This window comes from Oreochromis niloticus, linkage group LG5 (assembly GCF_001858045.2).
Source record: "Oreochromis niloticus isolate F11D_XX linkage group LG5, O_niloticus_UMD_NMBU, whole genome shotgun sequence".
NCBI lineage: Eukaryota > Metazoa > Chordata > Actinopteri > Cichliformes > Cichlidae > Oreochromis > Oreochromis niloticus.
In genome coordinates, this window is record NC_031970.2 from 11,693,222 (window position 1) to 11,705,654 (window position 12,433).

Sequence of the window (12,433 nt, forward strand, 5' to 3'; positions counted from 1 at the left end):
AGTACACTGAGACTGTGAATTATCGCTCTGTCGTTTTTTTTTTTTTTACAGTGTGTGTGGAATTGCTTTTTCTGGTATCTATTCTTTGCATAAAACATTTCCTGTGGAGGCTGATGATGGATGACTGCCTGGGTCCGATTACCCAGAAGACTGCTGAACCGGCGTGACAGCACAGATGAAACACAGCAAATGCAATGATGTGTGTGTCATTCTTGGTGTCAGCTGAGGTCACATGTTGATGTGTGTCATGTGTATCATCTCGTGCATCGGCGTAACGTGAAATGGGGCAGTCTATTCCAGGATTGTGTGTGGAGCTTCTTTTTTTTTTGCCTGCAGTTTCAACATCCACATGCAAAAAGCAGGAGAGCTGTAATGGCAGAGGTGTGTGACTGTTACTGGCCTTGCCTTAACCTCCATCTCCTGCTAGCTTTTTCCAACATCATACTCATCCCCAATATGCCAGCCAACCAAGGCTTTCTGTACTGCTGCATGAAATATATTCCTCTTGGTTTGCCTCTGGACTTCATCACACATAACTGTCAGCGGCATGCTTTAAGGTGTTTGCCCTGCAGGAAAGCAGTAGAAAACTTTTACACTCTTACTTCTTCTCCTGCCCTTCTTTCTCCCTTCTATCTTTTCTTAATTAATCACGCTGGCATTTTAAACAAATCCCATGATAAAACTGACAAGACTTGGCATATGAAAGTATTTACATTTCACTGCAAAGGCTGGGTGATCTAGAGGGGCTTCCACGCTGTATATTACCAGGACAATTTGAATTTTAAATCACTTAAGGTGAGACCATCGAGGAGTGTAAATGATGTTGTTTCAAAGGACTTTTAATCTGCCAAGAAAAACAACATAGTTGAGTAATACACAGCTTCACACTAAGTAGTAATTCAAGGTGAAACCTCCACACCTGCTACCAGCACAGAAACTATTCTGGGCACAGGTACGGATAATAATGAGGAGCCAGACTGATGGTTTGAGCAAACAGAAGGACAAGGTTATTTACATTACACCGGAGAAGCTAAAGTGGGTTTATTCAGAGCCACCACTTCAGAGGAAATATTGGGGTCACATTGGCCTTAAGGAACAGTCTTGCTCTGCAGAAGAGTCAGAGGTGCAAATTCATTAAAAATACATTTGTGACAGCAGAGTAACAAATGGCTGCGCTTCTGCTCTGGTCCTGTACTTCCTCCCTCTGGTCATTCATCATCTGCACTCATCCAAGTACAAGGCTCATGTTCACTATTCATTATTCCCTCTCTCTCTCTAAGAGTTGTGCTTCCTCACCTACTGCAGGTTGGGCGGGGGGGTAAAACCAAAGGCCGTTTTACATCATGAAAAAAAATATCAATATTTTTGAGGATCATTTATACCACATTTGGATGGAAAGTTTAAAGAGAGATGGTTCTCTTTTGACTGCAAAGACAGAGCACTCCTCTGTGCCATTTATTTTACTGGAAGTGCTCGTATAGACACTAACAGGATATGCTGCCTTCACAACTCCATTTTTTAAATGTTCAAATCCTAATCAACATGTAATTGAGAAAAAAAGCATTAAAGATGGAAGAGAAGGAAAAGATAAAATGAAAGTTTAATGATTCAGGAGAAATTAGGTCAGGGAAGAAATTTAAATGTATGACAATAAGATGAATGCAGTTAGTGCAAATAGAGCAGATTAAGAATAAAACCACATGGTTTTATAATGAGGGTGAAAATACAGTTAAAAGTCTTAATTATGCTGCATACAGAAGTGCACTCAATATGAAAACATAACTCTAATTAGCTCTAAAAATTAGCTGGCTGGAAATGGTTTGACAGGTTAATTTGTTAAAATGTGCTATTATATTTGAATGGATTACAGTTACAAAGATCATATGAGAGCAATGGAAATTTTCCACAAAGGATTAACAAGTTAACAGAACAAAAAAAAAAAAAGAAGAATACCTGCTTCTGAATCAGTCATGGGAAGTCGGTTCAGGCACTGATGCCCTTGGACTGCCCTAATAAATTACACATTAATCTGACTGTAATACTTGGTCCCAGTGAAATGTTAAAGGAATAAACATTTTAGGAAAAATATTAACAGACTTTAGTGGAGACCTAGACAAGAAGAGTAATATCTTCATGTCTGAGGCTTGTAGTGTAACCTAGTTGAGTTGGAAAAGGGTATGGTAGCCTGCGTAGTGAGAATATTTGAATATTCTGTAAGATTAAAGCATAGACTATATATAAAAGATGGTTTCTCCACATTTCAGAGCCTCAGTATTAGGATTTTAGGATATGTAGAGATGATCCACTGTGGTGAGCCCTAAAGGGAGGAGGACGAAGAGGAGGTAGAAGGGGGAAGACGTAGAGGAAGAAAAATAATTTTTTGGGGCCACTTTCATGTTTTTTGGAGGTCGGACTCAGTCATATTTAGACAAGAGGGTGGACTGCTAAGTTATCTACTCACCAGCAAGCTAGGTTTGCAAGTTGGGCAGTTTAAAACAGTAAGTCCAGAAGGAGTCACATGACCACTTGAGAATAAGCATTTCTAAGCACAGATTGCTAAATTAGTGCGTTACATTTGTATATAAAAGAGCTTAGAGATAATAAAAATAAATAATAAAAATAATAAATCAAATCAAATGTTGAGAAAAATCAAAGACCATGTGGTTTTTCCATTTAAGCTTGTTTTCCTTTGCAATTTGATATAAGGGTCACATGGTTACACCTGATGGCCACAACTTTCTTTATTCTTTTTTCCCCTCATAAATTAGATCAAATGTTTTAGTGAAGTTCACAGATATTGGACTTTGTTACCAGGATGCCAACCAGTCTTGATGATTTTTAAAGTGGATATAAAAACATGTCTCTGTTATGAAACATTGAGTGTCTTATAGTCTTGCAGACCCAAAATTTAAAAATAAACCTTTAATGCCAGAAGTATAACGAAATAAACAAAGTGCCCAAAAAATCCCAAACCATCTGCAGAGCAGGAAATCCAAATATCACATTTAACTGGGACCACAGAACAAGGAGACACAGCAAAAGGGACAACACAAAAAAGGATAAGCAGAAACAGACAATTTATACAAAAGATAATGAGGGGAGAGCAAACAGGTGGGGAACACAGCTGTAACTAATCAGGAACAATGAGCCAACAGGGCATCAAAACTAAAAAGCGCCAGAAATGAAAGACTACCAAAATAAAACAGGAAGAAACTGTAACTAAACTGAGAATGCAGAAATGGAAAACTGAGGATACACTGATGAAAAGACAAACTACATACAGAACTCCAAACCAAAGATAAGCTAATTTACAAAAGAAACAAATTCAAAAATAGAGGAATCATGAACTCTCAAAGGAGAAAATCATTCTCAAAACCAAAAGAAACCTTAATAATAATAATACATACTTTATTAATCCCCATAGGGAAATAAGTCCTCTGCATTTAACCCATTCACCCAGTGAAGCAGTGGGCAGCCACCAATCCAGCGCCCGGGGAGCAGCGTGTAGGAACGGTACCTTGCTCAGGGGTACCTCAGAGTAGCCGTTCAGTGAATTCAAACCCCCACCCTTCCGATCATGGGGCAACCAGTCTACCAACTGAGCTATCCCTGCCCTCTGAGCTACCCCTGCCCTCTGAGCTACCCCTCCCTCATAAACACTACAAACCTAAGGTCCAAGAACCAGGGAGGATATCAGTCATTATTCCTGGGATTATTCCTATTGGGCCTTTATGAGTTTTGTAGAGCATTAGCATTATCTTTTTATTTACATCCATTTCCTTTTTTTGTCAGTTCTAGTCTTTTTTATCCACTTATATTTGTCTTTAAATTTCTGTCTTCTTAATGATACCTGATGTGATGCAGACTGACTGATTGTTGTAACCAAACTGCCTTTGCAGAATGGTTTCAGAACTTTTTAACAGAACTGAAATTAGAGCTGAAGTAGCACCTTTTTCCAGATTTCTTTTTGTGAAATAACCCCAAGAAACACTGACTCTGTTTTCACTGTGTTTACTTAGTTTTATTTTATATCCAGCAAATAAATCAGTCCTTGCCTAATGGGCAGGGATTTGCTGACCCCCTTCTCTTCAGGCTTGTGTGGACTGGAGGGTAATTGGAATCAATTTTGATGCCGTTATCGCTGGTGGCAGATGCATGAGGCTGCAGTGTGAAAAGGTTATGGGCAGAAATTTGTGCCATCAGAAACTGAATTTGAATAAGTTAAATTTGAATTTGAATTACTCGGATTGAATCTGAATTGTAACTTGAATAAAAGCTTTTGAAAACTGAATTTGAATTAGTTTAATTTGAAATTGAATTTATGGTTTGAAAATGAATTGATTTGCTTTGAAACTGCATTTTATCCTTTAAAAATTCAGCTCTCGAATAATTTCAGATTCACTTCTCACCATTCAGTTTCAGTTCTACAATTCAATTTCAGTTCCAAAATTCAGTTTTTTGGGACTTACATCCGGTTCCGGTTCAAGCGCAGATTAATAGAACTACAGACTGATAGCGTTACTGACGGGAATCTATAGCGTCTTGAGCTGAATTAAGACTTCAGAAGTCATTCGTCATGTCGAATGACCAGCGGATAAACTCTCAGGTTGGTAATAAATGTATTACATGTATAAGAACAAGCGTCATGTTAACAAATGATAGCCGTACAGTAACTTTTATGCTTATTGTAGCTGCTAGCTAAAAACGCTAATTTAGCGTAGTTTGCCTTGGATTTAGCTTTGACAAACAAATATGATCGACTGTTTCTAGTAGAATTCCAAAGTTGTCATCTTGTACCCTGTCAGAGCCCTGTATGCTTGCAGAGACCCCTACAGTAAGGAAACATGCAAAACGCTGTCCAAACCTTTGTATTTGAGCTTTATTTATGTCTTACACAGCATCCCAACTCTTTAGCGAACTTAATAACTTTAGCTAAAGTGAATAGTTAGTCTGATTCATTAGTGCAGCGTTACTGGATCACCTCTGTTTGAAGTGATATAATATGATATACAACTATCACTGAAACAGCAAACTTTGTAAATAAACAACACTTCTCATTCTCTAAACGTTTGGCCACAGCTGTAAATTACACTATCAGTGCTTGTTCACTCTTGACAATAATTACATTTCTAAATTCTCTTTGTGCATTTACAGGTAAACAATATCTAATATTTTATCTAAATGACTGCTTTGTCTTTGAAAAGGTGAAGAGCCTGAGGCCGGTGACAGTCCAGTTCTACTCCAAGTACATCCTTACGGTGGCTCACAGGACAAGGCGACATTCCTGTCCTGCCAGAAGAGAAGAGAAACTTCAGAGTCTTCATGAAGTTCAACCAAAACTCTCAAACTCCATTCCTCGAAGGCCGGTGTCATGCAACTTTTCCATGCGCCCTCGAGGACTGGAGTTTGAGACCCCTGCCGTATGGTGTTCATGCAGTTTTCTACCCCACAGTTACAGCATGTCTGACTGCCTGTTCAGCATATGCAAAAATATATGAGTTTAAGCATGTGATGACTAAGGCCTTCCATTATGGTGTTTGTCATCACATGTCACAGACATCTGGATGATCATTTGGAATAAACAAAAAAACAAAAAACTTGTTACTTCATCTTTTATCTTCATTATTATTATTATTTTTCTTATTTTACATTTTTCATTGTTAGGCATTGGGTTTATTTGTAGTAGTCCTTTCCAGCTTCTTTCCCTCTTCCATGTTACTGTGTCAGCTTGTCAGCATCTATTTGGGGTTGGAAGTGGAACAGGAAGTAAGGAACAGAAAGTGCCATTTAAACCAGGAGAGGTTCTTATATTTCAGAAGAAGGGATTAATTCAAAAGAAATGACCTCAATGCCATATTTTATTTAGGAACCCTAGAGAGCACTTTGCAAAATAACACATTATTATAATTTCACCCTCAGATGAGCCAAGCTACGACTGTCAGGGAAGGTGATGTAGGTACAGAGCATGTGAGAGTGGTTAAGTTAATGTCTCTTGTCTAGATGAAGGCACAGGAGGGATCAATGGCACGGCGTAGAGATTCAGTATCTTCAGTCTTCAGTGGACACTCCATTTCTGGCACAAAACACCTGTAAAAGATGGTCGATTTAGGAGGTGACCCGACAACTTCAGCCTGTCAAACATAGCAATGGAGCAGTATGTTTAAAAAAAAAAAAAATTAATTAAGCATGCACTCAGTACCCTAAGAATTATTATGATAGTTAAACACAGTGATAGTTGTATATCATATTATATTACTTCAAACAGAGGTGATCCAGTAACGCTGCACTAATGAATAAGACTAACTATTCACTTTAGCTAAAGTTATTAAGTTTGCTAAAGAGTTGGGATGCTGTGTAAGACATAAATAAAGCTCAAATACAAAGGTTTGGACACCGTTTTGCATGTTTCCCTACTGTAGGGATCTCTGCAAGCATACAGGGCTCTGACAGGGTACAAGATGACAACTTTGGAATTCTACTAGAAACAGTCGATCATATTTGTTTGTCAAAGCTGAATTCAGGGCAAACTACGCTAAATTAGCGTTTTTAGCTAACAGCTATAAGCATAAAGGGTTACTGTACGGCTATCATTTGTTAACATGACGCTTGTTCTTATACATGTAATACATTTATTACCAACCTGAGTTTATCCGCTGGTCATTCGACATGACGAATGACTTCTGAAGTCTTAATTCAGCTCAAGACGCTATAGATTCCCGTCAGTAACGCTATCAGTCTGTAGTTCTATTAATCTGCGCTTGAACCGGAACCGGATGTAAGTCCCAAAAAACTGAATTTTGGAACTGAAACTGAATGGTGAGAAGTGAATCTGAAATTATTCGAGAGCTGAATTTTTAAAGGATAAAATGCAGTTTCAAAGCAAATCAATTCATTTTCAAACCATAAATTCAATTTCAAATTAAACTAATTCAAATTCAGTTTTCAAAAGCTTTCATTCAAGTTACAATTCAGATTCAATCCGAGTAATTCAAATTCAAATTTAACTTATTCAAATTCAGTTTCTGATGGCACAGATTTCTGCCCATAAAAGGTCAAGGGTTGAGAGCGCTCTCCTAGGGGACTCCAGATGCCTGAGGCATAAAAATGTCACTGCTGGATCAATTTCACATGTAAACACTTTTTAATCTCAGAGGACTTTTGAGCATTTTTGTTGTTGTTGTTTTGTTTTTGTAGTTTTCTTATGGCTGGTTGCCGAGCAGCTCCAGACAGCAGGTGGGGGGGTTAAGATGTTGAAGACTGGGATATCAAAGTAACGCTTTCCATAACTTATCATCTATGCAAGCCAAAGATTCTTTCTCCTGTGCATCTAGACTCATTTAGAGACTCATCAGCTTGAGCTTGTCAATATTTTTTTTTTATCACTCACTGCCCCCATGCTGTATAATTTACCCAGGAACACAGCCAAGGGAGTCAGGTTGACCCCAGTTGCTTTCAGGGTCACATATTTACCCTCACCCTCAGCTGAAAGCATGTCATTAAAAATATTTTTTCCTTTGTATTTACACAGAGATCACATTTATAAACAGAAATTTATTTTAACCTGAGTTTTTGTTTGACGATTAGAGAGAAAACAGTAAAGACTAACAAGAGAAAGAAGGGCAAAAATAAATGAAGAAGGAATACGTAAAATCTCCATAACCTAAACTGTAAATTGAAGCTGACAGACTAGATTGTGTTACTAATTCTTATATTCTTATATATCTCATTAGAGAGAGAAAAAATGAAACTATAGTAATGCCATCATTTATCTCAATCACCACAGAGAAATTAGCAGATTTTCTAAATAAAAAATATGGAGGAATAAAAACATAGCTCACTTAACAACATAAATTCCCTTAAAAACCCTACAGGCCAGTTTCATTTCAGAAATATTGGACACCTAAAGATGCTGAAAATTGGTGCTGGAAGTCTGCAGTCCTGATGCCCACGCATTCATTTTTTTCAGAGCTCTCTGGGGATCATGGCTAATGCAATAACAGAGCTGACAAATTGAGTTCCTTTTATTGCATAGAACCACAATGGCAGTGAGTGAGCGTGTCCTTGACTCAGAGGAATCAGGTGTGAGCCCGAGGATGTGTTAAACCTGCATGCATGCAAGGCTCAGGAGAGGCAGTCCTGCAGCTCCTTATTAATCAACAGCTTGTTGAGCTCGTGGCCATACCTCCTCCCCCACCTCCTCTGGTGCACCTTCACCCTCTCTGTCGTCTTCGTACGTTGTTTTTTTTCCTTTTCTCTTTTAAAGCCACAGCCTCTCATTCTATCTTTCACAGATTATCTATACATTTTGTCTACAGCCAGCTGTTATAACAAGAAAAAAAAAAGGAAATTATTTTTCAAAGATCATCATGGTACCTTGTTTTTGACCGTATCCTTAAATCATTTGAGCAAATGAATTAAACATCTTCCCCAGGTGTGAATAATCAACTCAACTTAAACTGCAATCGTGAGCCTACTTTGTATGCTGAGAACATATTAACTGTGCTGTTTGGTTCTTTCAGTTTCATGGCTTGCTGTTGGCTGACATCCCTCCTGGATGACCTACAATATGGCAGATAAATAGTATGAGAAAAAAAATACGGCTGCTGCTTCCATGTTTATGGTTGGGGGTTTGCTCATATATATGAGCAAACCCCCAGCTGCTTCCATGTTTATGGCTGCCATGTTTTGTCTCTTTTAAAACAGTGGAGTGCCAAGTTGAAAGTGGAAATCAGACGCTTTCCAAACTTCACTTGTGTTTTTGTATATTCATAACTTTTCAGCCATCACTTCAAAGCTGTCTTTATACAATAAGCCTGAATAAGGCAGTACAGTGCGTAAGTCACAATCTCATTAATGTGATCAATCATTTATTATCCTAAACCAACCATCTAACCAACCAAACAGTAGAGAGTAAAATTTATAGAGGAAAAAAAACTCATTCCCATAGAAAAAAGCAAACATTTAATCAAAAGCATAATGTTTCACTATAGGGCAGCACAGTGGTGCAGTGATCAGCACTGTTGCCTCACAGCAAGAAGGTCCTGAGTTGGATTCCACCACCTGGCAGGGGCCTTTCTGTGTGGAGTTTGCATGTTCTTCCCGTGTTTGGGTTAGCTTAATTGGTAAACCTAAATTAGGTGCGAGTGTGAATGGTTGTCTGTCTCCATTAGACTGGCGCCACCTCTCCAGGGTGTACCCTGCCTCGCGCCCTATGGTAGGGGCTCCAGCCCCCCCGCGACCGTGACAAGGATAAGCGGAAAAGAATGGATGCGTGGATGTTAAAATATGTGGTGTTTATTCCAAGAGGTTTAAGAGTTTACTTTTTTTGACCAGTTAACCTCTTGGTATGCACACAGCAGCTTCTTCATCTCAGTCCATCTTAACTGAGCTCCCTAAAAAGGTGACAGTGCTTTAGGATCATATTTTTTTGTCTTTAAATGGTAGAGGCTGCACTTACCAGTGCAAGAAGAAACTGTTTACTGAATACATAACTAATATTGTTTGAAGCATCCTGAGCTCATGCAGAGATTTCCATTGCATACACCACTACAGAATCGTGTCTATTTTACACGACTGCTCCCTGTGGATCACAACCGTTGTGTTTTGATTTTGTCCTTGCGTATGGAATTTGGCTGATCCTACGAGTCTTTTAATATTGCGCACCATAGATGATGAGCAAATACTTTGAATATACTGATTTGCTCATGCAGTCTTTGACAAATTGGTGAACTGTCCCCATTTTTATTTCTGAAAGACTCTTTTGAAATGTCCTTTCTTTTACATGAAGTTTATATAATTTTGAAATCGTTTAATTCTATTTTTATGTAAATTTTACACTGTTTTGTAACATTTTTTTAAACTCAACAATACTATTGTGGCAGAAACTGAATTTCCCTGCTTTATAAAGAAGCCCACAAGGTACTACAGTCTACAAACAGATGACAAAGCTCTCAGCTCAAGGGCTTTCAGCTCCACAGCCTGCACATTTGAGGACAATAAACCATTTAAGCTAACTACCTCATCATAATAAAAGCCCTTAGTGACAAAAACCTTGACTACAGGTTCATAATCTGTGAACTTACTACTTTTAGAGTATATAAAAGGTTTTCATTTACAACATATAATTTACTGAGCCACACCTGTTTTCACCAGAGGTGTGGGTAAAAAATGCTAATGAGGTGGTTTACATTCCACGTGTGTACAACTGTGTCACTTGAATTTTTATAATTGTGCTGAGGGAGGCAGTGGAGAATGAATCTTTCACTTTCATGATTCTTTTGTGTGTATTAAACATTTGTGTCATTTTAACTCACTCATTGTAGCGTGAATTTTCAAAATGTGCCAAAATTGAAAGTAGTGCGACTCTCAGAACATGCACAGTGGAGTGCAAAAATGGTTTAGTGCATGGAGGACAGGAAGATGAATGTCTTTTCTTGTCTTCTGTGACGGGGTACAAATGAATGGTAAAGATATATGTTAGTGGAGCAGGATGAGAGGAACTAGGTATATGAGAGAAGGTAAAAGAAAAAAAATGAAATTGCAAGAAAATGGACTGTGCAAAAAAAAAAAAAAATTAAGGGTACACTTGATCATCACAGAATAACACAGAATCAGTTAAACTTCCACATAATACCGAAACAATTTCACCTGATTTTGTGCAAATGACACGTGGAGGCCACAGATCACAGATCTCTCTGACCGATGTTTTCATTTTCTTTTTTGCTAGTGGAGGAGATGAAACCTGCAGCCCACTCAGGCCCACTCCTTCAGGTATTTTCATCCACACCATGTTAACCGTGTGTCTCCTGCACACTCAGAGGTGTGGAGGAGATTGACCATTAAACACAAAAGAAAGACATTGCTCTAAAAGGGCAACAATCCAGCTGCTGGTCCGGTATCTGCTCCTTTATGTGGGCAGGAACAAGAGCAGCACTGCCAGAGCCCAACAAAAGGCCTCTGGCAGGCTACTTGTGTATGTTTCACACCAAACTCTCAGAATCAGAATCCATGAGGGTGGAATGAAAGCATGATGTCATTCAGTGGGACCTTTGCTCACAGCCCAGTGGCAGAGAACACCAGAACCCTCCACTACATCCAGTTCTCCTTACAAATTACAGCAGATTCACAACAAACTCTGGAGATGCAACGGCAAAAGTTATGCAACATGTTCAAGCACGACCGGTTTGACAGCGATCATCTGGGAAGGTATATCCTTTGAGGGTTGCACAGACCTGAATGTGCTAACCAACAATACCCTGACTGTTATTAGGTGCCTGGATAAAATCCTCAGTCGCACTGTCAGACCTTATCTTGGTGCACTAAGTACCACCTGGTGCAGGACAATGCCTCATATGGCAAACGTGCATAGGCAGCTCCCTGAATGATGAAGGCACTGATGGTATTGACTGGCCCTCATGTTCAACAGGCCTGAATCCAGACTTTATGAACTGTGATGCTGAACCTGGACTACAGTCTGTCCAGAAGCTCACTGATGCCTTGATCCAAGTCTGCGAGGAAAGCCCAAGGGCACCATCCAGATGTTGCCAGGGCTGAATACAGGTACGTGGGGGCCATGCTATAGTGAAAGTAGCCTCAGCCTGTGATTTGTGAGTTAAGTGTTACCTTCATTTTTTATCTTAATTATAGAAATTCTTAGTAGCAACAGCAGTAATATCTGTTTAAACTTAACATAAAGGCTTGATAAATAACATAAATAACATTAATAGGCTATTAGATTAAACATTTGGCTTAATTAAAAAAAATTATTCTTGTTAACTTATGGTAACCTGCATTTCTTCTGGTGCAAAAACAGTTTCTCAAAACACAACTTACAGTAAACTTTAGAAGTTGTCTAACATTACATAAGCAATACAGCAAACTGCAACTCTGCATTATTTAGTATGCTTCTTACAGGCTCTTTAGTAACTGCAAGTAAGGTGTGTCTTGTGATCTATAGGTCACGCTACTATGGCATGCATAATTTCACATCTCTATACTGTGACCAGTATAGTTACCACATCTCCATTTAGTCACACAGTTCATCAGGATTTCAAAAAACACAAAACTCCAATCTTGTAACACTTTCAAAAGTGAACCGACTCCAAATTGTCCAAATGATGCAATCCCTGTAGCCGCTTTTCTTTACACTCATATCGCTACCAAAGTCGGACAATCTGCCAACAAAAACTGAGAGTACACACTTCTTGAAAAGCTCAGTGAACGACGTGTTGCACATTTTCAGTAACCACAGTGCTGATGTGAACATTTCAAGCTTTGAACAGTTTTAGTGTAATAATACTTTCTCATATCTCTTGTGCCTACACAGCAGAGACATATTCTAACATATCAGTATGGTGTGGTCTGTAATTTACTGTGTATATACTGTAAACAGGTTTTACATACTTAAGCAATTTACTTGTAACTATTAGAATAA

General features: G+C 38.6%; 1 protein-coding gene across 1 annotated transcript in view; it reads left to right on the forward strand.

Moving 5' to 3' along the window:
* Positions 1 to 8,595, forward strand: part of rnf207a (ring finger protein 207a) — a 31,602-nt gene extending 23,007 nt beyond the window's left edge. The window contains exons 20-21 of the mRNA XM_025907144.1: positions 52 to 4,176; positions 7,052 to 8,595. The gene's annotated coding sequence lies outside the window, so the exon portion shown is untranslated. The remainder of the gene's footprint in view (positions 1 to 51; positions 4,177 to 7,051) is intronic.
* Positions 8,596 to 12,433: the final 3,838 nt, after the last annotated feature.